Raw genomic sequence first — 25,837 nt, forward strand, 5'->3', positions numbered from 1 at the left:
CGCCAGCAGCTCTGCCCCTTAAAATCACGCTAGGGCCGGCTAAGAAACCGACCCCAACTCACCCCCATTTCCTCTTCTACTCTTCCAAGTCTCCTCCATTCCCACTTCACTCCTCTAAGCCTTCCAAATACCTCCCATTTCGGAGCAAAACATCAAGAATCCTTCCTTCTCTTGAAGATTTCACAAAGGTACTCTCTAAGAAGCTCTTAAATTCTGTTTTGTTCTTCATTTACTTTAAGCTCATCATCATCCCTTTAAAACAGCAGTAGTAATGGGATCTAGAAGATCCTCAAGGGACAAGGGAAAGAGGAGAGTAGTAGAAGAATTTGATCTCACTCTTTTTGATTCCAAAAACCATGCTGAAAAATTTCTCTCCTTCGAACTAAGAAGCATCAATAAAGGAAAATACGTAGATCTGAATGAACTAAGAGATGTAGAGACTATCCATTGGTTTGCAAACCTTAATCTACTTCCCATTTTGCAGATCAACGAACCCATTTATCCTAGACTAGTTAGATTGTTTTATAACAACATGCAAAAAGATGATGAAGAAAGGATATCAACCTATCTCTTAGGACAACACATTTCAATCACTGATAGATTCATTTGTGATATGATAGGTATTCCCATGAAAAGCATAGGACTTTACTTCAAAGGATCATGGGATGAAAAAACTATTGAAACATCCTACGTTGAAGCCTTAGGAACAATCCTTGCCAATCCTAACGTAGAATCTATTCCTAAAAGTTGTGAACATCTAATGCCCTTTAACACTAAGATACTTCATCATATCATGACTAGTATAATTCTTCCTAAGCAATACCATCATGATGAAGTGAGTCAATTGGAATTAGGAATTATGTACCTAATTATGAAAGAACGTGACATTTGTCTTGGCTATCTGATCCAACAAAACATGTTGGAATTATCTACGAAAGATATGATGCTCCCATATGGTGGAATTATTACTAGAATAATGAAAGCTTACGACATTCAAATACCACCAGAAGAAGAAGTAATGAAATCAGATAGATACAGCATAATAAACAAAAATCTACTTCACCGACTGAGATGTCACTATAGAAACGGTAACTGGGTTAGAATGCCTAGAAGAACTGATCCCCCTCAGCTTGAACCTGAACCAGAGCCGGAAACCCCAGTCTTTAGGAGTACCCACTCTCCTCCGATCTGTCCCTTTGAGGAAACACATCCGGTTGAGCAAACTCACACATCATCCATCGAAGATATCGGGATTCGGATGGACCGATTTGAGCAACGACAAGAACGGCTTGAACTTCGACAAGATCAAATCCTAACCGAGCTACAACAAATCCATCGACAATTTGACTCTTTATTTAGGCACTTTAATCTTCCACCTCATGAATAAGCTTGTATAAACATCTGATGTTTTTGATATGTTGTAAACTCCTTATGTTATTCATGAAGGACTTTGTCTTTATGGTTACCTGATATGCTGTACATATGTTACCCTGATATGGTTATCTATGTAAGCATATTTGCAAACATCTCTTGTTGTTTATCTCGTCTTTTTTACTGAAACTAAAAAGGTTTAAAAGCCTATGCCTTGAAAATATGAAGCAACATACCAATGTAAGTTGATAAGTCAGCAGCATGACATTGATATGGTAGCTATTGCTAATATGTTTGCTATCAGGCCATGTATCAAACAAAAATTTGCATCATACGAGCTGATATCTTACCATGTGATGCAATGCTACACCTGCTGAAATAAAAATCCTGCTGTGCAATATGCTTAACTAAAAATCCTATACAACACTCAAGAACAAAACACATTGATATTAGACATCACTTTATACGTGATCATGTCACTAATCATGACGTGACCATAGAGTTTATTGATACCAAACATCAACTGGCTGATATCTTCACAAAACCCCTATGTGAAGAACAATTTGATTACATAAGAAGAGAATTAGGAATGTTGATGTGTCCGAATACTTAAACTAGTTAAAATTATCTTTCGGATGTTATTACTATTACATGCCTTGACAACGCTTGATCAAATAACATGTTGCAAAATATGTGACAAATATTTTTAACCAAATGCATGTAAGAAGTTCATTTTTCAGGTTGTATGCTAAAAATGGGATGTTCCCGTACACTCTTATGAAAACTCTTTGGAAAATGACTTTCCTTCGTCAAGCAAAATATATGTGTCATGACTTCCTTTATATGCTTGATAATGCTATCATGCTTTTTGTTGATGACAAAGGGGGAGAAAAATATGAATTGATAAACACTATGTCATAGCTGAACTGCCATAATCATATCTATGTCATAGTTGCAAATACTTGAGTGATGCTATAAACAATGTTATGCCATCCTTGCATCACCAAGAGATATGTGAACATGTACTATAGTTTGCATCATGTCTTGATTTGATATTGTAAAGAAAATGCAAACTTACTAGAAAATCTCAAATGTGAGCATCATGTAAAAAGTCCTTCGTTGCTTTAAATGATTACATGATGAATGGTTACAAACACAATCATACAAACTTGATGATGTATGTCATGCTTTGACATAATTCTTGAAGAGATACATAATGATAGGCATCATGATGGGAGCATTGATAAGTTTAACTGATCTAACTTATCAATACGTCACTTGAATTCTTAGGTCTTGAATTCAAGGTTGACTTATCTCAACTATGGCATATAGATAGGGGGAGTTAAGGACAACTCCTTTATCAATTGATTGTCATCATCAAAAAGGGGGAGATTGTTGAATCTCGGATTTTGATGATGAAGTCAATTGTCATTTGTTATCTAATCTATGTGTTGAGATAAGTGTGCAGGATTAACTACGATGAGAGTAAGACAAGCAGCAGGAGTTGCGCCGGAGTCAAGATCATGATCACGTTGGGAGTTCGAGAGTTCGACGGAAGTTCGGACGGTCGTCGGAGGTTCAGAGAGAACAGATCCGAGAAGTCCAGAAGCTTGCCAAGCGAAGCTCGTCGGAACTCGCCAAGTGGATCGTCGCAAAGTCCAGGAGTATGCCGGATGTCCGCAGAAGGATCACCGAAGGTTATCGGTTGATCGACGGAAGTTGGCCGGAAACTCGCAGGAAGAAGCGATTGACGCATCGGAGCAAAGCTGCAGAAGTTGTCTTAGAGATATTCGTAGTTAGCACGATGATTAAGCATGAAAATGGGAGGTGATCCCATTAGCTTAATCTTGGGGCAATTGGGCCCCTGAAAAGATTCAAAGTGGGTCGAATGGAGTGAACCATTCGGACCCTGATTGCACCAGGAGGTGCAACCGCCCCAGCCAGGAGGTGCAACCGCCTGGGCTGTGGGGTTGAGAGGTGCAACCGCCCCAGCCAGGAGGTGCAACCGCCAGGGTTGCAAGGCTGGGAGGTGCAACCGCCCCAGCCAGGAGGTGCAACCGCCAGGGTTGCAAGGCTGGGAGGTGCAACCGCTCCAGCCAAGAGGTTGCACCGCCAGAGCTCAAGTTCCGAGCTCTGCCAGGCGATGCAACCACCGAGCTCAGTCTTCGAGCTCTGGCAGAGTGGTGCATCAGCCTGAGCTCAGTCTCGAGCTTTGCCAGGTGATGCATTCACCAAGCTCAGTCTTCGAGCTCTGGCAGAATGGTGCATCAGCTTGAGCTCAGTTTGGAGCTCTGCCAAGTGATGCAACCACCAAGCTCAGATTTCGAGCTCTGCCAGGTGATGCAACCACCAAGCTCAGTCTTCGAGCTCTGCCAGGTGATGCAACCATCGAGCTCAGTCTTCGAGCTCTGGCAGAGAGAAGCAATCGGCAGAGCTCAGTCTTCGAGCTCTGCCAAGCGGTGCCACCTCTCCAGTCGAGAGGTGCAACCGCCTGATCCCAGAATTCTGGGATTTGATCGATTTGATCGTTTTGAGCTCGAATTTTGAATTGGGTTGGGGCCTATAAATACCCCACCCATTCAGCACTGAAAAGATAACAGACCTATACCAAAATCGTGATCTTTTCTGTGATTCTAAAGAGCTCAAAAGTGTTGTAAAGCCTTTAAGTCTCCTCCTTCTGTTCTTCAAGTTTTCAATTGTAAAGTGAGGAGAGAAAGGTCTGTAAAGGTTGTCTCCTAAGCCTGTCAAAAGGAGAGAAATTGTAAGAGGGAAGTTTGGCCTTCGCCCATTGAAGGAAGGCACCTAGTTGACGTCGGCAACCTCATCGGTGGAGGAAGCCAAAAGTGGAGTAGGTCAAGGCTGACCGAACCACTCTAAATCTCTGGTTTGCGTTTAATTTCGAGTACTTTATCATTACTGCAAACCTCCCTCATCACTACTGCTCTCTGCGCTTTCACGAACAAGTTCTAAGAGCTGTTCTTCCAAATCTGCATTCAGACGTAACTTCATATTTTCATACATTACAGCTTACGTTTACATTTGATTCTGCAGAACTGTTTTCCGCGCTTTTACGAACGAGCTTCCTTGCAGTTTACGCTTACATTTTAATCCTATTAATAACTGCAATCTGTCCTCTACGATTTTAAGAACGAGTTTCAACATTTAGACGTAAAACTGCATTCAGACGTAAATCGGCTTTCCTCGCTCAATCATCAGATTTCAGTTCACGTTTACGTCTTGATTTCAACTGCATACTGCCTTCTGTGAGTATACAAACGAGTTTCAAAGTTTAGACGTAAATCTGCGTCTAGACGTAAAACTGCGTTTAGACGTAAATCTGCGTTTAGACGTAAAACTGCGTTTGGACGTAAATCTACGTTTAGACGTAAAACTGCGTTTAGACGTAAAACTGCGTTTAGACGTAAAACTGCGTTTAGACGTAAATCTGCGTTTAGACGTAAATCTGCATTTAGACGTAAATCTGAGTTTAAACGCAAAACTGCGCTTAGACGCAAAACTGCGCTTAAACGCAATCTGCACTTAGACGCAAACTGCACTTAGATACAAACTGAGAATTTGCTTTTGCATCACAATAGTTTTTGAACGAACGCAGCCTTTGGTTTTTAAATTATTATAAGATTTCCGCTGCACTAATTCACCCCCCCCCTCTTAGTGCTCTCGATCCTAACAAAAATTAGACAATGATGATGATGAGACTGCAACCGAGCCTGTGATAGTAGTTCCCTGCAAAATATAAAAGCTACTAGACCTACAAGCTTTCATAACAACAAGGGCATTTCTAGAAACTTTCATAACTCCACCTTCAGTTGCGTATTTACACCCAAGAGCCTCTAGGGTGCCTAAAGAGATGATATTTTTTTTTAAATTAAGAACATATCTAACATTAGCGAGCGTCCTCACAATACCATTATATATTTTAATTCGGATTGTGACTCTACCAACAACATCACATGCGACATTATTGCCCATCAAAACAATTCCATCATTACAAGATTCATATGTGGAAAACAAATCTCTATTGGGACACATATGATAAAAATAACCCGAATCTAAAATCCATTCATTTTTAGACCTCGTCCTGTCTTTAGTAGCAAAGAAAATATTTTCAACATTCTCATCAACTACTATACTAGCTTTAGCGGATTCAATAGTTTTCTCAATAATTTTTCCCTTTTGCTTTAATTTATTTTTTAATTTAAAGCAATCAGCCTTAATGTGTCCTATTTTATGACAATATCTGCACTCCAAATTTCTATGTCTGAATTTAGATCTAGATTTAAATCTACTACTATCAAATTCCCTTTAATTTGTTCTACCCTTGATAACCAGACCCTCAGCCTGATTCCATCTACTTTCTCTAGTGATATCCCTATCTATATGCTTCTTAGATTTTAGTACAGATTTAATTTCCTGATACGAAATTGTTTCTTTTCCATAAATCATAGTATCACAGAAATATCTAAAGGATTGGGGAAGAGAACATAAAAGTAATAGGGCTTTATCCTCGTCATCAATTTTCACATCTATATTCTCCAAATGCATAACTAAGGAATCAAATATATCAAGATATGAGAGTATAGATGTACCTTTAGTCATCCGAAGCATATACAAACTTTGCTTCAAGTAGAGACGATTCTCCATTGTCCTCTTCATATATAAGGCTTTAATCTTGTTCCACATGCTCTTAGTCATAGTCTCCAAAGCTACCTCTCGTAAAATCTCATTAGAGAGATTTAAAATAATGCTTGATCGGGCCTTCTTATCCATACCCGTAAGATCTTCCTCTGATATATCATCTGGAATGTTCTTAGCTCCCTATAGTACCAAATTAACTTTGTCTTGAATCAAAATGACCTCCATCTTGAACTACCACAAGTTGAAGTTAACATTTCTATCGAATTTATCGACAACAATATTTGTTATTGTAATCGTTGCCAAAAGATCTTGAAACCAAGCTCTGATACCAATTTGTTAGAGCTAGCCCTAGGAAATTTAGCAAAGGGTAATTTTGACAACCCAATAAAGACAATAAAGCAGAAAAATAAAAAGAGACAAGAAAATCATATTTACGTGGTTCGGTCAATTGACTTACATCCACGGACGGAGGAGCAAAACTCTTACTATAAAAGAGACAATTACAAATGCCTTAGGAAAATGTTCCTAGGCCATAAAACACTTGAGACTACTAAACAAGAAAAACCCAAACTATAAGCCCAAACTATTTTAATTAAGTATGGACTTAATAGTAAGTAAACCTAAAGTAAACGATTAGGTTTTTCTTGTGATGCTTCTGGCTTCAAAGCCTATGCCCTTATTTATAGTTCCAGTAGGAGATAATAAGTTTGATTTTCCTAATGTGAGAGCATGTGGGACTTACCAAACTAACACTTATTGGTAAGGATTATGTTCAAGGACTTGCTACCAACCTCAAATATCTTCAAGGTATCCTTGAGTAGCAAGTTCTCATTTCTAAGTGTTTCTACTTCATGACATTTCGTACATGGAGTTAAACTATTATTATATTCGATTTTATCAAAATTACTAATAAGACAATCATGCTCCTTTTTTAACAATTTATATTTTTTACTAATTATTTTGCATTCATCAAATAAATAATGAAAATTATTTAATAACTCATCAAAAAATAAATCTGCATTGATTAAATTTGATACCTCCTCTCCAATGGCCATTAGTGCATAATGAGCAATTTGTTCGGTGTTGGGCCCCTCTTCTTCGGATGTGTTTGAGTCATCCCATGTTGCTTTGAGCACCTTCTTCTTTAGTGTTCTCTTCTTGGCTTGGGGACATTCACTTTTATAGTGTCCCAACTTATTGTATTCGTAGCAAATTACTTGGCCCTTCTTGGGTTTAATTTTATTTTTAGTATCATTTTTAAATTTGTTTCTTTTAATGAATTTTTTAAATTTTCTTGTTAAAAGTGTCAAGTCATCGTCAAAGTCCTCATCACTTGAGTTTTCTCTCAAGTGGTCTTCTTATGTTCTAAGTGTCATATCCTTCTCGTTCTTTGGAAGGGTGTCCTCATGCTCTTCATGAGCTTTGAATGTCATTTCGTAGGTCATTAGTGACCCAATTAATTCTTCAAGAGAAAAGTTGTTCAAATCTTTGGCCTCTTGAATGGTTATGGCTTTAAGGTCCCAACTCTTTGGAAGAGATCTTAAAACTTTGTTAACAAGCTCAAAATCCGAAAAACCTTTACCAAATCCTTTTAGGCCATTGACGACATCCGTAAAATGGGTGTACATGTCTCCAATGGTCTCACTCGGTTTCATTCGAAATAATTCATAAGAATACACTAAAAGATTGATTTTTGACTCTTTTACTCTACTAGTGCCTTCATGAGTCACTTCGAGTATGTGTCAAATATTAAAAGTCATTTTACAAATCAAAACTCGATTGAATTCGTTTTTATCAAGGGCACAAAACAATGCATTCATAGCCTTGGTATTTAAAGCGAAAGTTTTCTTCTATAATTCATTCCAATTGATTATCGGAAGAGAAAACTTTTGAAATCCATTTTTTACAATATTCCAAAGCTCAAAGTCCATAGAAATAAGGAAGATCCTCATTCGAGTCTTCTAATAGGTGTAATCCGTCCCATTGAACATGGGCGGACGTATAATAGAGTGACCCTTTTGGTTTTTGGCAAATGCCATCTCTCTTGGGTTTTAATCCAACTAAGAGTGAACTTTGCTCTGATACCAATTGTTAGGATCAAGAACGCACTAAGAGGGAGGCGTGAATTAGTGCAGCGGAAAACTTTCGCGATTTCAAAAACCTTATTCCGATTAAACCCGATTCAATGAGAATGAGTTTAACTTAATTTGTTTCAAAAGGAATTTGAGCTTGAAGTCTTAAGTCAAAGTGCAAAAGAAGACTAAGGTGATTTGCAGTAGTGCTAATCACAAAAACGTAGATTTTGTAAAGTCTTCATAGAAAGTCGATTTCGGAAGATGTTTTACGTCAAAGCAAATGTATACATATTTAAAGCACAGTAAGGAGGAGAGGCAATTTGCTATCAAAGAAAGATGCTCAAAGTAAATGCAAACTGAGATTTTAGAGTGGTTCGGTCAATGTGACCTATATCCACTATCAGCTTCCTCCTCCGATGAGGTCACCGGCGTCCACTAGAGGCCTTCCTTCAATAGGTGAAGGCCAACCACCCTTTTACAGCTTTTCTCCTTTTGCCGGGCTTAAGAGACAACCCTTACAAGTTTTCACTCCTCTCTTGAATGATCTATACACTTAGATAGACAAGAGAAGAGCTCTAGCGTTTACAACACTTTAAGGCCTCAAATGACTCAAGATTAAAGTAAGGTTTCGGTGCCTTTTCATGTAGGAAAGGGTGGGGTTTATATAGACCCCAATCAGTTCAAAAATGGAGCCTAAAAGTGTCCATTCCCGGATTTCCGGGGTCCTAACTCCTGCTTGACTCCAATCTTGGTCTTGACTCTAGCTCAACACTTATTATATATCTTACTATAATCGTAGTTAATCCTGCACACTTATCTCAACATATAGATTAGATAAACAAATGACAATTAATTTCATCATCAAAATCTGAGATTCAATATTGATTGCTTACCTTACAATTTAGTTATCCTTATTCAAAAATCCAAAGAAGTTGTTCTTATATTGCTACATAAATTTTTCGTTGTAAAGTTTTCATCACTACGATGAAAGATGCACTGCAGAATTTCAACCGCATAGTATAGTTTGTTTAATCTTGCTACTATATTTTTTCTATCCAAATCTTTACAAAATTTTTATAATAGCTTTGACACTTCCTAACAGCATATTTCTCTTTATTTCATCAAAAAATTCTTAATATAAACCACCAACCTTTTACGTCTAAACTACTACACGTTAGATGTAAAAACCTACTATAGTACCCTTCCATAATCCTCAATTTTTTCAAACCTTCCACCACCCCATGCCATTAACCCAATAATAGAAAAAAGACAGGGACATCTCTAATCTACAAGCATATGCTATGGCTTCTCAAGATCTAATTGATGCCAAACTTGGAGCATTGGAATCTCAGAATGAATCGCGACTTGAATCGTGCTTGGATGACAAATTATGCACTTTGTTTGCAGGATTTAGAATTGGACAATTGCCAAGTCCAACCAAATTTCAGTGAGGAGAGAGTTCAGAGAGACCTCTAGAGAAGGAGGGATAGCCCTCGGACATGCTTCAACCATGCATGAGGGTGGACTTCCCACAATGGGAAGGAGACTCGACGGGGTGGATTTCACATGTCAAATGTTTCTTTCACTACTACCGAATGTCGGATGATGCTATGGTGGAAATTTCTATCATCCGCCTTAAAGGTGATGCTATTCAATGGTATAATTGGCTAGAATACAATCATAGGGCTCCGACGTGGAATCCATTTAAGAACGCACTACTGAATCGTTTCGGACCTACGGAGTATGAAAATATTGATGGCCAACTCACAAAGATTCGACAAACCTTTATGATTCAAGAGTATCAAACCAAGTTTAAGAAACTATCCTATCTTACTCAAACCAAGTTTGAGTATCAAACCTTAGACTAACTATCGATTATTAGGGACATTCATTGAAGGACTCAAGCTAGAGATAAAATGGGAGGTTAAGGCACGATAGCCTCGTACCATGACAACTGCGATTTCTTTCGATCGAATACAAGAAGAATAGCTCAACTAAGATGTTCGAAGGATGAGAACATCTCTTAGGCCCATGGCATATAAACCTCCTTCTACTCCGAGCCATCCTTTGCTATCAAAAAAATTGACAAGAGAAGAACTACATGACTGATCAGCAAAGGGTCTTTGTTGGCATTGCGATGAACCGTGGAACCGCGATCATCGCTACATAAGGGGCTATCTCCTACTGATTGAACCTCTAGAAGATATGGAAGAGGAGGTCTAGAAACATGAGGAAGAGGTAGCAGATGAAGAACAGTAGTTGGTTGATATTACAATGCATGCTCTTGCCAATTACACGAACTCGCAAACGATGAAAGTGAGAGGACGTCTGAAGCAACAACCTATCACCATTATTATTGACACCTAGAGCACTAATAATTTTATAAATAATAAGGTTGCTATTTGGATGGCCTTACCTATCAAGAATTGCAGCAGATTTGATGTTTAGGTCACCGACGAACGAATTTTGAAGTGTCATCATAGGTGCCCATAAGTGAAACTATTGCTGTAGGACTAAGAGATAATTGCATATTTCTTCCTCCTTCCTCTTGATGAATATGAGATTGTGCTTGGCATCAAATGACCGATGACATTAGGTGATGTTTCTTGGAACTTTGTGAAACTAATTATGAAATTTTACAGTAAGGGGAAAGAGGTCTACATGGGAAATGTGGGGGTGATATAATGACGATTTACACATAACGAATGGAGAAGGTTTTGCACAAAGCATACAGTGGCTTTTTGGGATAATTTTGTTAGGATCAAGAGCACTAAGAGGGGGGGGGGGGGGGGTGAATTAGTGTAGCGGAAAACTTTCGACGATTTAAAACGACGTTCGTATGATAAAAAATGTCTTCGATTAAAAATCATTTCGGAAAGTTCTTTAACTTAAGATCAAGCGAAAGTATAGTTGAAGTAAAGTAATGGAGGCAGTTTGTAGTTTAAGATAGAAAGCATAATGTAAATACAAACTAAGATTTAGAGTAGTTCCAATCTTGACCTACATCTACTTTTGGCTTCCTCCTCCGATGAGGTCACTGACGTCCACTAGAGGCCTTCCTTCAATAGGCGAAGGCCAACCACCCTTTTACAACTTTACTCCTTTTAACAGGCTTAAGAGATAACCCTTCAGATTTTCACTCCTCTCTTGAATGATCAAAACATAGAAGAAAAGAGGGAGAGGAACTTTTAGCCTTTTACAACACTTTTAAGCTCTTAAATTCTCGGAATAAATGCTAAGTTTTGGTGCCCTTTAATGCAGGAAAGGGTGGGGTCTATATATGCCCCAACTAGTTTGAATTTAGAGCTCAAAAATATCATCTCCTAGATTTTCGGGGTCCTGGCGATACTATCGCCATAATTGGGTAGTACTACCACCTGGCATTGCTCAGAGACCGAGCTCAGGTGGTACCACTGCCTGACAAGGGCGGTACCATCGTCTGACTTCGCTCAGAGATCAAGCTCAGGCGGTACCACCATCTGATAGGGGCAGTACCACTGCCCAGAATTCCTGGGAGACTGAGCTCCTAGGCGGTGCCACCGCCAGCCCTAGTGGTGCCACCATCGGCTTGGAATTCTGGGTCCGAATGGGCTGATCCATTCGGCCCAATTTGGTTCTATCAAGGGCTTAATTGCCCCCATATTAAGTTAATGGGATCACCTTCCATTCCTAACTTAATCTTCATGCTAACTATGATATTTAAGATATTAATAATGCAACTTGCTTCGGTGTGTCAATCGCTTCTTCCGACGAGATTCCAACGAACTTCTGGCGAACATCCGATGAACCCTCGGCAATGCTTCGGTGGACTTCCGGCAAACTCCTGGACTTACGACGATCCACTTGGCGAGTTCCGACGAGCTTTTTTAGTAATCTCTTGGACTTCTCGGATTTGTTCTCGTAGAACCTCCGACGATCGTTCGAACTTCTGTCGAACTCTCGAACCCCCAACGTGATCATGATCTTGACTCTAATACAACACCTACTGTATGTCTTACTTCCATCATAGTTAATCCTGCACACTTATCTCAACATATGGATTAAATAATCAAATGACAATTGACTTCATCATTAAAATTCGAGATTCAACAATCTCTCCCTTTTTGATGATGATAATCAATTGAAAACAGAGTTAACCTTAACTCCCCCTATCTATATGTCATACTTGAGATAAGTTATTCTTGAATTCAAAGCCTTTGAATTCAAGAGATATATTGATAAGTTAAGTTCATTTAACCTTATCAATACTCCCACTATAATGTATTTCTTTGAAAATGATGTCAAGGCTTACATCCATTTTCAAGTTTTACATTTCAAATATAAAAGATAGCAATCGTAGCATTTCATTACATAGCAAGATATTAATTTGTAGAATTACGATGTAAGCTCTAGATATCTTTTCAAACATTTCATGTGTATAGCAATTAATTTACCACATATTTTAAGATATCAAAATCGTAAAATTATGATGCAAGCTTTTGATATCTTAATCATAGTGCAAATATGACAATCCATCACATGGTAAGATATCAATTTGTAGAATTGTGATGCAAGCTTTTGATTTCTTAACATAATATAAATATGGCAATCATAGTAATTATAGCAATTCTATCATCAATTTACCATATATTTTGATGCAAGCTTTTGATATCTTAACATATGGCAATTATAGCAATTATAAGAATTCTGTCATCAATTTACCATATATTTCTCCCCCTTTGTCATCAACAAAAAGGAGAATGATTTATGCAAATTTCAAGTATAAGTGTGGTATTCATGTCATTTTTCAATAATCAGTGATAGGATACCAATTATATAAACATTTCAAGGAAACATGACATGGGGATAGCTTTCAATACTTCTTTTTTATTTATCATTATATTTTCACATGAAAGAGAAAAGCTATTTGTGAGCTTTCTTGAATGAAGTTAAAATCGATGAGAGATTAAATCATGCTTCATTTTTACAAGGATCAAGATATGGATGTGAATTAAATCCTTGCAAATGAAAAAAAAATCTTCCTTTATCAAGAAGGAATTCATAAGAAGGAATCATTTAATCAAATCCATTTCTCGAAAAAAAAATTCACAAGATAAATCTATGAGAGATGCATTTGTTAATTGATTCCTTATGTGAAAAATTAATAATGTAAAACAAACTTGATATGACATATGCTTATGAAAGCTATATTAAGTCCGGAAGAGAAATAATAAATAATTTATTATTACGATCAAGAAAATCTGAAAATTAAATTTAACACATTCATGCATTCGAACAAGGTTTTGCTTATAGTTTTTCAAACACAATCATAAAGATAAAACATGCTCATTATCATGAAAATTTTTATATACACAATACATAATTTCCAACATGTTATTAAGGCATATAATCGTGTAAAAATTCTCATCATAGCAATTAAGTGAATGAATCAAGAAAGTCCGAAAAATAATTTTAATAAGTTCATGCATTTGGACACATCAACATTCCTAATTCTCTTCTAATGAAATCAAATTGTTCTTCAATTAAATGCTTTATAAAAATATCAGCTAGTTGATGTTTAGTATCAATGAACTCTATAATTACATCATGATTAGTGACATGATCTCATATAAAGTGATGTCTAATATCAATATGTTTTGTTCTTGATTGTTGAATGAGATTCTTTGTTAAACATATTGCACTTGTGTTATCACATTTAATGAAAATATTTTTAAGATAAACTTTATAATCTTCTAAGGTGTTCTTCATCCACACAGTATGCATTAGCTACAATATACTCAGCTTCGGCTATTGATAGTGCAACCGAGTTTTGTTTCTTAGATGATCAGGAAACAAGGGTATGTCCAAAAAATTGACATGTTCCTGATGTGGTTTTTCTATCTAATCTACACCTAGCAAAATCTACATCAGCATAAGTAATTAACTCAAAATTCTCGATTTTTGGATACCATAATCTTGGATTTGTGGTACCTTCAAGATATCTAAGCATTCTTTTAACTACTTTGAGATGAGATATCTTAAGGTTCGATTGAAACCTAGCACAAAGTCCTACACTGAACATAATATATAGTCTAGTTGTAGTGAGGTAAAGTAAACTTCCTATCATACCCCTATAAGTTTTTTGATCGAAGCTTTCTCCACTTTAATCAACTTCTAACTTAGTGGAGGTACTTATAGGAGTGTTATAGCTTTTGAGCTATCCATATTAAATCTTTTTAGCAAAGATAAAGCATATTTAGTTTGACTAATAAAGATGTCATTACTTAGTTGTTTAATTTGTAAGCCTAAGAAGAAGGTTAATTCTCTCATCAAAATCATTTCAAATTCGAGACTCATAGATTTAGCAAAAGATTCACAAAAAAATTCATTCGTAGAACCGAAGATAATATCATCAACATAAATCTGAACAATGAGAAAATTATTTTTAAAATTTTTGATAAATAATGTAGTATCAACCTTGCCTTTTGAGAAATTATTTTCAATAAGAAAAGAACTAAGCCTCTCATACCAAGCCCTTGGGGCTTGTTTTAAACCATAGAAAGCTTTAGTTAATTTAAGCACATGATTAGGGAGGCTATTATTTTTAAATCCGGCAGGTTATTCAACATAAACTCCTTTGAAAATAAAGTCATAAAGAAAAGTACTTTTAACATCCATTTGAAATAATTTAAAATTATTATTACTAGCATAGGCAAGGAGCATCCTTATGGCTTCTAGTTGAGCCACAGGAGCGAAGGATTCTTCGTAATCGATACCTTCTTCCTAGTTGAAACCTTTGGCCACTAATCTAACCTTGTTTTTAACCATGATACAATATTTATCTTGCTTGTTTCTAACGACCCATTTAGTACCAATAACTAAATGGTCATTTGGCCTAGGAACAAGCTTCCACACCTCATTTCTCTCAAATTGATTTAACTCATCTTGCATTGCAATAATCTATGAATCATCTTTTATGACTTCATCAATAAATTTAGATTTAATTTGGGAGGGAAAAGTAATGTTGGCACAAAAATTTTTAAGAGAACATGTTTGAACCCCCTTAGATATGTCTCCTAGGATTAGCTCCTTAGGATGAGCATCAACATGGTTCCAATCCTTGGGTAAGGATGTTTCAGAAGTGGATGCATCCAAGTTGCTAGTTGGAGAAGGGGTTTCATTTATATTCAAAGAATCGAAATTAACATCATCATCAAAATCATTTTTCTTGATTTTGGAAATCTCATTGAAAACAACATAAATGGATTCTTCTATAATTAAAGTTCTTTTATTGAAGATACAAAAAATTTTAGAAACCGAAAAATAACCAAGAAAAATTCTTTCATTGGATTTAGCATCAAATTTTCCTAAGGCATCTTTTTCATTCAAGATAAAACACTTACACTCAAAAACTTTAAATATGAAACATTAGGTTTTTTGTTGTTCCATAATTTATATGGAGTTTTAGTAAGTAAGGGCCTTACTAAAACTCTATATGTTTCTACAAGAAATGATAATTTTTAGGTACCTATTTACTTTTGGATACCTCAAAAACTGATCTAAATTGTTTATCATATTGTATAGAATTTATCATGGTTCCTTTAGGAACCCAAATCAGTTTTTTCAGACTAACTTTCTTGAATGGACAGTGATGAGTTCCATGTCCATGTTTGCAACAAAAATTACATTTGCTTTGGTGTCAAACATGTAAGATAGGGCCTTTAATGAAGGTGGTTGGATTTTGATAAGGACTTCTTACAAATCTGAATCCACATCTTTTAGGAACGTGACCCTTATTTGTAAGAATCATATTCAAAGACTTGCTACCAACCTCAAATTTCTTCAAGGCATCCTTAAGTAGCAAGTTTTTCTTTTGGAGAGTTATTAGATCATGGCATTTTATACATGGAGCTAAACTATCATGAAATTTAGTTTTTAATTTATCGAAATTACTAATGAGACTATCATTCTCCTTTTTTAACAATTTATATTTTCTATAAATTATTTTGCATTCATCAAATAAGTCATGGAAGGCATTTAACAATTCATCAAATGATAAATCTATATCAATTAAATTCGTTATCTCCTCTCCAATGGCTATTAGGGCGTAATGAGCAACTTGGTTGGTGTTGAACTCCTCTTCTTCGGAGGAGCTTGAGTCATCCCATGTTGCTTTGAGCGCCTTTATCTTTTATGTTCTCTTCTTGGCTTGAGGACAATAACTTTTGTAGTGTCCCGGCTTCTTGCATTTGTAGCAAATAACTTGGTCTTTTTGGGTTCAAATTTATTTTTTGTGTAATTTTTAACCTTGTTTTTTTTAATGAGTTTTTTAAATTTTCTTGTTAGAAGTGCCAAGTCATTGTCAAAGTCCTTATCACTTGAGTTTTCTCCCAAGTGGTCTTCTAGAGTTCTAAGTGTCATATCCTTCCTGTTCTTTGGAAGGATGTCTTATTGCTCTTCATGAACTTTGCAAGTCATTTCGTAGGTCATTAATGACCTGATTAACCCTTCAAGAGAGAAGTTGTTTAAATCTTTAGCCTCTTGAATAGCAGTAACTTTAGGGTCCCAACTCTTTGGCAGATATCTTATAATCTTATTAATGAGCTCAAAATCCGAAAAACTTTTACTGAGTCCTTTTAGACCATTGATGACATCCGTGAAATGGGTGTACATGTCGCCTATGGTCTCACTCGGTTTCATTCGAAAAAGTTTAAAAGAGTATATTAAAATATTAATTTTTGACTCTTTCACTCTACTCGTACCTTCGTGAGTCACTTTGAGTGTATACCAAATATCAAATACAGTTTCATAAATCAAAACACGATTGAACTCATTTTTATAAAGCGCACAAAATAAGGCATTCATAGCCTTTGCATTAAGAGCGAAAGTCTTCTTCTCCAATTTATTCCAATCGATCATTGGAAGAGAAGACTTTAAAAATCAATTTTCAATAAGATTTCAAAGTTCAAAATCCATGAAAATAAGGAAGATCCTCATTCGGGTCTTCCAATATGTGTAGTCCGTCCCATTGAACATAGGCGGACATATAATAGAGTGGCCCTCTTGGTTTCCGGCATATGCCATATCTCTTGGGTTTTAATCCGATTGAGAGTTAATCCCGCTCTGATACCAATTGTTAGGATCAAGAGCACTAAGAAGGGGGGTGAATTAGTGCAGTAGAAAACTTTCGACGATTTAAAATGATGTTTGTATGATAAAAAATGTCTTCGATGAAAAATCATTTCGAAAAGTTCTTTAACTTAAGATCAAGCGAAAGTATAGTTGAAGTAAAGCAATGGAGGCAGTTTGCAGTTTAAGATAGAAAGTAGAATGTAAATGCAAACTGAGATTTAGAGCGGTTCGGTCAATCTTGACCTACATCTACTTTTGGCTTCCTCCTCCGATGAGGCCACCGACGTCTACTAGAGGCCTTCCTTCAATAGGTGAAGACCAACCATCCTTTTACAGCTTTACTCCTTTTGACGGGCTTAAGAGACAACCCTTACAGATTTACACTCCTCTCTTGAATGATCAAAACATAAAAGAAAAGAGGGAGAAGAACTTCTAGCCTTTTACAATACTTTTAAGCTCTTAAATTCTCATAATAAATGCTAAGTTTCGGTGCCCTTTCATGCAGAAAAGGGTGAGGTTTATATAGGCCCCAACTGGTTTGAATTTGGAGCTCAAAAATATCATCTCCCTGATTTCTAAGGTCCTAGTGGTACTATCGCCATAACTGGGCGATACTACCATTTAGCATTGCTCAGAGACCAAGCTCAGGTGGTACCATCGCCTGACAGGGGCGGTACCACCACTTGACTTCGCTCGGAGATCGAGCTTAGGTGGTACCACCGCCTAACAGGGGTGGTATCATCGCCCAGAATTCCTAGGAGACTGAGCTCCTAGGTGATGCCACCGTTGGCCAGGAATTTTGGGTCTGAATGGGCTAATCCATTCGGCCCAATTTGGGTCTGTCAAGGGCCCAATTACCCCCAAATTAAGTTAATGGGATTACCTCCCATTCCTAACTTAATATTCATGCTAACTACGATATTTAAAACATTAATACTGTAACTTACTCCGGTGCGTCAATCGCTTCTTCCGGCGAGCTTCCGATGAACATCCGATGAACCCTCGGCGATGCTCCGGCGGACTTCTGGCAAACTCTTGAACTTGCGACGATCCACTTGGCGAGTTCCGACGAGCTTCTTTGGCAAGCTCCTGGACATTTCGGATTTGTTCCCGTAGAACCTCTGACAACCGTCCGGACTTCTATCGAACTCTTGAACCCCCAACGTGATCATGGTCTTGACTCCAGCGCAACACCTGCTGCATGTTTTACTTCTATCGTAGTTAATCCTGCACACTTATCTCAACATATGGATTAGATAACCAAATGATAATTGACTTCATCATCAAAATTCGAGATTTAACAAATTTGAGCAAAAAACTAAGAGAGAGTCAACAAAATTTAAAGATCCAAACTACTTCCTTTGCTTGCTGAATTTTCAGATATATTTGATGAATCGCACAACCTACCTCCTACCCATCGGCATGATCATTTTATACCGATTCTTCCGGAAAAACCTCCAGCAAATACTCGGCCATATCGATATCCACATCTCCAGAAGGATGAAATAGAAAGAATTATAAAAGAGATGCTCAAAACAGGAGTTATTTAGCCAAGTTGTAGTCCATACTCTTCACCGGTGCTCCTCGTACAAAAGAAGGACGGAACATGGCGAATGTGTGTTGATTATTGAGCTCTCAATGACATAACCATTAAGTAAAAATACCCTATTCCAGTAGTAGATAAATTTCTTGATGAATTAAAGGGAGCACAAGTCTTCACAAAGCTGGACCTTCGATCTAGGTATCATCAAATACGAGTGTGCGAAGAAGACATACCGAAAACTACCTTTCGAGCACACAATGACCACTATGAATTTTTGGTAATGCCCTATGGTCTCACCAATGCTCGCTCCACCTTCTAGAGCCTTATGAATGATATTTACTAGAATTATCTTCATAAATTTGTGTTGGTTTTCTTCGACGATATCCTTATTTACAACCCCTCTTGAAAGTCATTTTCAGCACTTACGACTTGTTTTGACAATTTTACGAGAATATGTTCTTTTTTTCAAGAAATTAAAGTGCAGATTTCTTCAATAGAAGGTGGGCTATCTTGAGCATATCATATTGGAGGAAGGTGTGGTGGTGGACCCTCCAAAATTGAAGCAATGCAAAACTGACTGATCCCGAGAAACATAAAATCGCTACGTGGCTTTCTCGGTTTAACAGACTACTACCACAAGTTCAAAAAAAACTATGAAAAGATCAGTGCATCCCTTGCTTTCCTTATTAAAAAAAGATGCTTTCCATGGTTGGACAAAGCCACCACCACCTTCGACGAACTTAAAGCAGCAATGATGACAACGCTTGTACTAGCGCTACACGACTTTGGCAAGACTTTTGTTATTGAAGTCGATTTCTCTAAAATCAGAATTGGTGTTGAACTAATGCAAGATGGCTGCCCCCTCGCTTATACTAGTAAGACATTATCTTCTTTCCATCTCAGGATGATTATTTATGACAAGGCGATGCTCGTGATTGTGCATACTATGGCCAAATGGAGATCGTACTTGATCGGGTGATGCTTTCTGCTAGTCATAGGTGCCCAGCAAGCCAATCACGTGAGTGATGACACGTGTGACTTAATATAGAATCTTTTTGCTTATTATATTTTGGCATATATCACTTTATAACTATTGCATAAATGCATACATATATTGTGATGTCCTTGAATTTGTGCAATGAGAATCGAATCGTGATGAGATCACGATAGTGAGATCGATTCACTTTTAAACACATATCCTAAATAATCTCGGTCATAGGTTACTAGAGAGGGATATCGTGATAATCGGACAAACTAGTGTGCTGTATACCCGTCCATATGATGGATGCAGCTGGTCTCATAGCTGCTTGTGTAGGGACACTATGGATACAGTACAGGTGCTCATTGGAGAATGAGTTCACTGATTGATCCGCTTACGGAATGCTGGATGGTTGATGATGTCTTATTGTCATACAGCGATTCCATAGTCGTAGTGGTGTATCTGGAACTCAGACTTGAGACACCAAAGATGTTCTGTATAAGTGCTCCACTCTTTGATACCAGACTTATAGGTTTGGCTGTCCCAAATCTAGTACAGCTGGTCATTGGGAGTGGTAGTCGACCTTACAAGGGCTATTGAGTGTCGATAGAGGATCTGTTGAATCTCGTATTTTGATGATGAAACTACTTGATATATGTTTATGATTTAATCTGCGTTTTGAGTGACGCAGGATGCTTCGATCAGGATGAGACAATTAAAGCAGGAAAATCATGTTGTGCCGAAGGAACATGTCAGAAGATTGGACGTCGGGCCGGTGGATCGGTCGGCGTATCGACAGAAGGCTTCGGGCCGTGGACTCGGGCATTCGGCCAAGAAGAGCAGGTATTGTGCCAAGGATATCGGAGTTGCGGAGTCAACTGGCCGATTGGGCAATAGGCTGCAGGAGAGGACGATGCGCCGAAGAATCGGACGAAGCGTCGAGAGACCAATGACATGTCGGACAACTTGGTTAATTGCTTAGGATTAATTGTCTCGATCGAAGTTTTGTTTTGTTGTGCAGGATTAACTACGATGAGAGTAAGACAAGCAGCAGGTGTTGCGCCGGAGTCAAGATCATGATCACGTTGGGAGTTCGAGAGTTCGACGGAAGTTCGGACGGTCGTCGGAGGTTCAGAGAGAACAGATCCGAGAAGTCCAGAAGCTTGCCAAGCGAAGCTCGTCGGAACTCGCCAAGTGGATCGTCGCAAAGTCCAGGAGTATGCCGGATGTCCGCAGAAGGATCACCGAAGGTTATCGGTTGATCGACGGAAGTTGGCCGGAAACTCGCCGGAAGAAGCGATTGACGCATCGGAGCAAAGCTGCAGAAGTTGTCTTAGAGATATTCGTAGTTAGCACGATGATTAAGCATGAAAATGGGAGGTGATCCCATTAGCTTAATCTTGGGGCAATTGGGCCCCTGAAAAGATTCAAAGTGGCTCGAATGGAGTGAACCATTCGGACCCTGATTGCACCAGGAGGTGCAACCGCCCCAGCCAGGAGGTGCAACCACCTGGGCTGTGGGGTTGAGAGGTGCAACCGCCCCAGCCAGGAGGTGCAACCGCCAGGGTTGCAAGGCTGGGAGGTGCAACCGCCCCAGCCAGGAGGTGCAACCGCCAGGGTTGCAAGGCTGGGAGGTGCAACCGCTCCAGCCAAGAGGTTGCACCGCCAGAGCTCAAGTTCCGAGCTCTGCCAGGCGATGCAACCACCGAGCTCAGTCTTCGAGCTCTGGCAGAGTGGTGCATCAGCCTGAGCTCAGTCTCGAGCTTTGCCAGGTGATGCATTCACCAAGCTCAGTCTTCGAGCTCTGGCAGAATGGTGCATCAGCTTGAGCTCAGTTTGGAGCTCTGCCAAGTGATGCAACCACCAAGCTCAGATTTCGAGCTCTGCCAGGTGATGAAACCACCAAGCTCAGTCTTCGAGCTCTGCCAGGTGATGTAACCATCGAGCTCAGTCTTCGAGCTCTGGCAGAGAGAAGCAATCGGCAGAGCTCAGTCTTCGAGCTCTGCCAGGCGGTGCCACCTCTCCAGTCGAGAGGTGCAACCGCCTGATCCCAGAATTCTGGGATTTGATCGATTTGATCGTTTTGAGCTCGAATTTTGAATTGGGTTGGGGCCTATAAATACCCCACCCATTCAGCACTGAAAAGATAACAGACCTATACCAAAATCGTGATCTTTTCTGTGATTCTAAAGAGCTCAAAAGTGTTGTAAAGCCTTTAAGTCTCCTCCTTCTGTTCTTCAAGTTTTCAATTGTAAAGTGAGGAGAGAAAGGTCTGTAAAGGTTGTCTCCTAAGCCTGTCAAAAGGAGAGAAATTGTAAGAGGGAAGTTTGGCCTTCGCCCATTGAAGGAAGGCACCTAGTTGACGTCGGCAACCTCATCGGTGGAGGAAGCCAAAAGTGGAGTAGGTCAAGGCTGACCGAACCACTCTAAATCTCTGGTTTGCATTTAATTTCGAGTACTTTATTATTACTGCAAACCTCCCTCATCACTACTGCTCTCTGCGCTTTCACGAACAAGTTCTAAGAGCTGTTCTTCCAAATCTGCATTCAGACGTAACTTCATATTTTCATACATTACAGCTTACGTTTACGTTTGATTCTGCAGAACTGTTTTCCGCGCTTTTACGAACGAGCTTCCTTGCAGTTTACGCTTACATTTTAATCCTATTAATAACTGCAATCTGTCCTCTACGATTTTAAGAACGAGTTTCAACATTTAGACGTAAAACTGCATTCAGACGTAAATCGGCTTTCCTCGCTCAATCATCAGATTTCAGTTCACGTTTACGTCTTGATTTCAACTGCATACTGCCTTCTGTGAGTATACAAACGAGTTTCAAAGTTTAGACGTAAATCTGCGTCTAGACGTAAAACTGCGTTTAGACGTAAATCTGCGTTTAGACGTAAAACTGCGTTTGGACGTAAATCTACGTTTAGACGTAAAACTGCGTTTAGACGTAAAACTTCGTTTAGACGTAAAACTGCGTTTAGACGTAAAACTGCGTTTAGACGTAAATCTGCGTTTAGACGTAAATCTGCATTTAGACGTAAATCTGAGTTTAAATGCAAAACTGCGCTTAGACGCAAAACTGCGCTTAAACGCAATCTGCACTTAGACGCAAACTGCACTTAGATACAAACTGAGAATTTGCTTTTGCATCACAATAGTTTTTGAACGAACGCAGCCTTTGGTTTTTAAATTATTATAAGATTTCCGCTGCACTAATTCACCCCCCCCCCCTCTTAGTGCTCTCGATCCTAACAATTGGTATCAGAGTGGGGTTTTTCTCATTTCGGATTTACACCCGAGAGAAATGACTTTTCAAGAGGGCTGTTCGGTCTTTCGTCCACCGTTCTTTAACGGATTGGACTACACTTATTGGAAAACTCGAATGAGAGTTTTCTTAATTTCTCTAAATCTGGATTTATGGAATATCATTGAAAACGGTTTTCAACTTCCCTCCAAACCAATGAACGAATGGTCGGTTTTGGAGAAGAAGAATTTTTCTTTAAACGCAAAGGCTATGAATGCCTTATTTTGCGCATTGGACAAAAATGAGTTCAATCGGATTTCTACGTGTGAAACGGCTTTCGATATTTGGCGCACTCTTGAAATCACGCACGAGGGAACTAGTAGAGTCAAAGACTCGAAAGTTAATATTCTACTACTTGATTTCGAGCTTTTTCATATGAAACCAAGCGAAACCGTTGTTGACATGTACACCCGTTTTACGGATGTCGTCAATGGTTTAAAATCACTTGGTAAAAGCTTTTCGGATTTTGAACTCGTTAACAAAGTTTTGCGCTCACTTTCTAAAACTTGGGATTCAAAAGTAACTGCTATTCAAGAATCAAAAAACTTGAACCATTTTCCACTTGAAGAACTAATTGGTTCATTGATCACATATGAAATGACGTGCAATGCACGTGAAGAACTTGAGAACCACCTTCCAAAGAACAGGAAGGATTTGGAACTCTGGACAAATGAATGCCACTTGAGCGATGACTCAAGTGATGAGGACAATGATGAACAAACCAACCTTCCAAAGAACAGGAAGGATTTGGGACATAGAACATTTGAAGACCACTCGAGCATAAGCTCAAGTGATGGTGAACTTAAAATGAAACGAAAATTAAAAAGCAAAAAGAATGGAACTACTTGCTTTAAACGCAAGAAGAAGAACAAAAATTGGGATGAATCGAGCTCCTCCGAAGAAGAGAAAGTCAACAAAAGCAAGGCGGCAAACTACGCCTTAACAGCCTACAATGATGAGGTAATCAAAATCCCCCTAATTTACTTCGAAATTACATGATGCTTTTGATGATGCACTTTTCTTTTTTTTAAAAAAATTTTGTTGAAAATTATATTTTTAATAATTTAACAATGAAAATGCAAAAATATGATCATGCTTGTAATCTCGAAAATGATAATGAAAATTGCATGTCTCATGTTAATGCAAGATAGAAATCTAATGATTTTACACCTAGTGAGATTAATCTTATGTGCTTGAGAAGCAAGAATATATATTTTGATCATTTTCATATTGCTTTTCAATAACGATACATGGCTTTTGTCTGGAAGGCTTGATATTTTTCATTGTCTTTGTTTATTAAATATAATGTATGGTTTTGACATAAGAATAAAGATTTGAGCATGCTATTATAAAGTCAATCATAAATTAAAATTAAAGAAGTTTTAGGCATTTATAAGAATCATTCAAAATTATCTTCAATGAAACCTTGCTTAATGTTGCAATGAAAATATTAAAGTTATACTTGATGATTTCAGATATTACACTTTAAATATGAATCATTCTTCAATCAGATTAAATGCTTCAATCATTTTTCTAACTCTAGAGTTCTCGATTTTGGTGAAATACAAGTGATAAATTCATTTATGATATCTTGTAAATCACTTGAATTATGAATGAGTTTTTCTTTTTTATGATGTGTTAAAAGAATCACTTAAAAAGAAAATGTTTTTCCCATTTTATCGAGATTAATGATTTCATGATATTATGTGAATCTCGAAACTAATTTTGATGAAATAGTAATAACGTTATTCATGTTATGAATCTTAAAAATGATAATATGCTTCATGTGATAATATGAATACATGAACCACTTATGATATTCTGTGTATTCATAAAATATTTATCTCATCATCCAATAACTCTTCTTGATATTCCTTATGAGATGAAATGAAATAATGCATGAAATTCAAATGAGGAGTTAATGATCATGCATAATAAGATGTAATGAATTCTAGATACCATCGTTTGAATATCTATGATCATGCTGCCAAAATGATGTATCATGAATGCTTGAATATCATGTTTGATATGCTCATGATGATGATTGATTTTTCGGTATCATGCATAAATTTTTTGAAATGTAATGTTAATAAACTTGTGCATTGAAACTATAATGATGCACAAATAAGAATGATTACTTACCTTTGTCATGATTTAGAAATTGATGTTAAGGGTTTTTCCCTTGTTGACAATGACAAAGGGGGAGATAGCTAGCTTGTACAAGTCAAGAAGATGAAAAAACTTGATTGCTAGCTTGCCTATCTCAAGAGGCAAAAATGCTAACTTGCACATCTAGCAAAACTTGACAAATTTGCATATATCAAGAAGCAAGAGTTGCTTTCTTGAACATCTCAAAATTGCTAGCTTGCGGGCCTTAAAATGTACAAACTTTTTGCTAGCTTGTATATGGTAAACCTGCTATCATACTATCATGATGATGAGTATGTCTTATCTTTATGATTGAATTTGAAAAACAATGGCAAAAATACGTCTTAATGATTGAACGTGTTAAAATTATTTTTCGAACCTTCTTGATTGAATGATTGAATCACTTGACTGGCATAATGATTTTACACAATCACATGTTGAAAATTATGTGCTTGAATACAAAACTTCCATGATAACAAGCATGCTTTACCTTCATGATTGTAATTGAATATCTATAGCAAAACCTTGTTCGAATGGAAGAAAGACTCAAATTTCATTTTCGGATTCTCTTGAGTCTAACATATCAAGTTCACTCTCTTCCAAACTTAACAAGCATATGCCATATCAAGTTTAGTTCATAT

The sequence above is a fragment of the Musa acuminata genome, chromosome BXJ3-5 (genome assembly GCF_036884655.1).
Source record: "Musa acuminata AAA Group cultivar baxijiao chromosome BXJ3-5, Cavendish_Baxijiao_AAA, whole genome shotgun sequence".
NCBI classification, from domain to species: domain Eukaryota; kingdom Viridiplantae; phylum Streptophyta; class Magnoliopsida; order Zingiberales; family Musaceae; genus Musa; species Musa acuminata.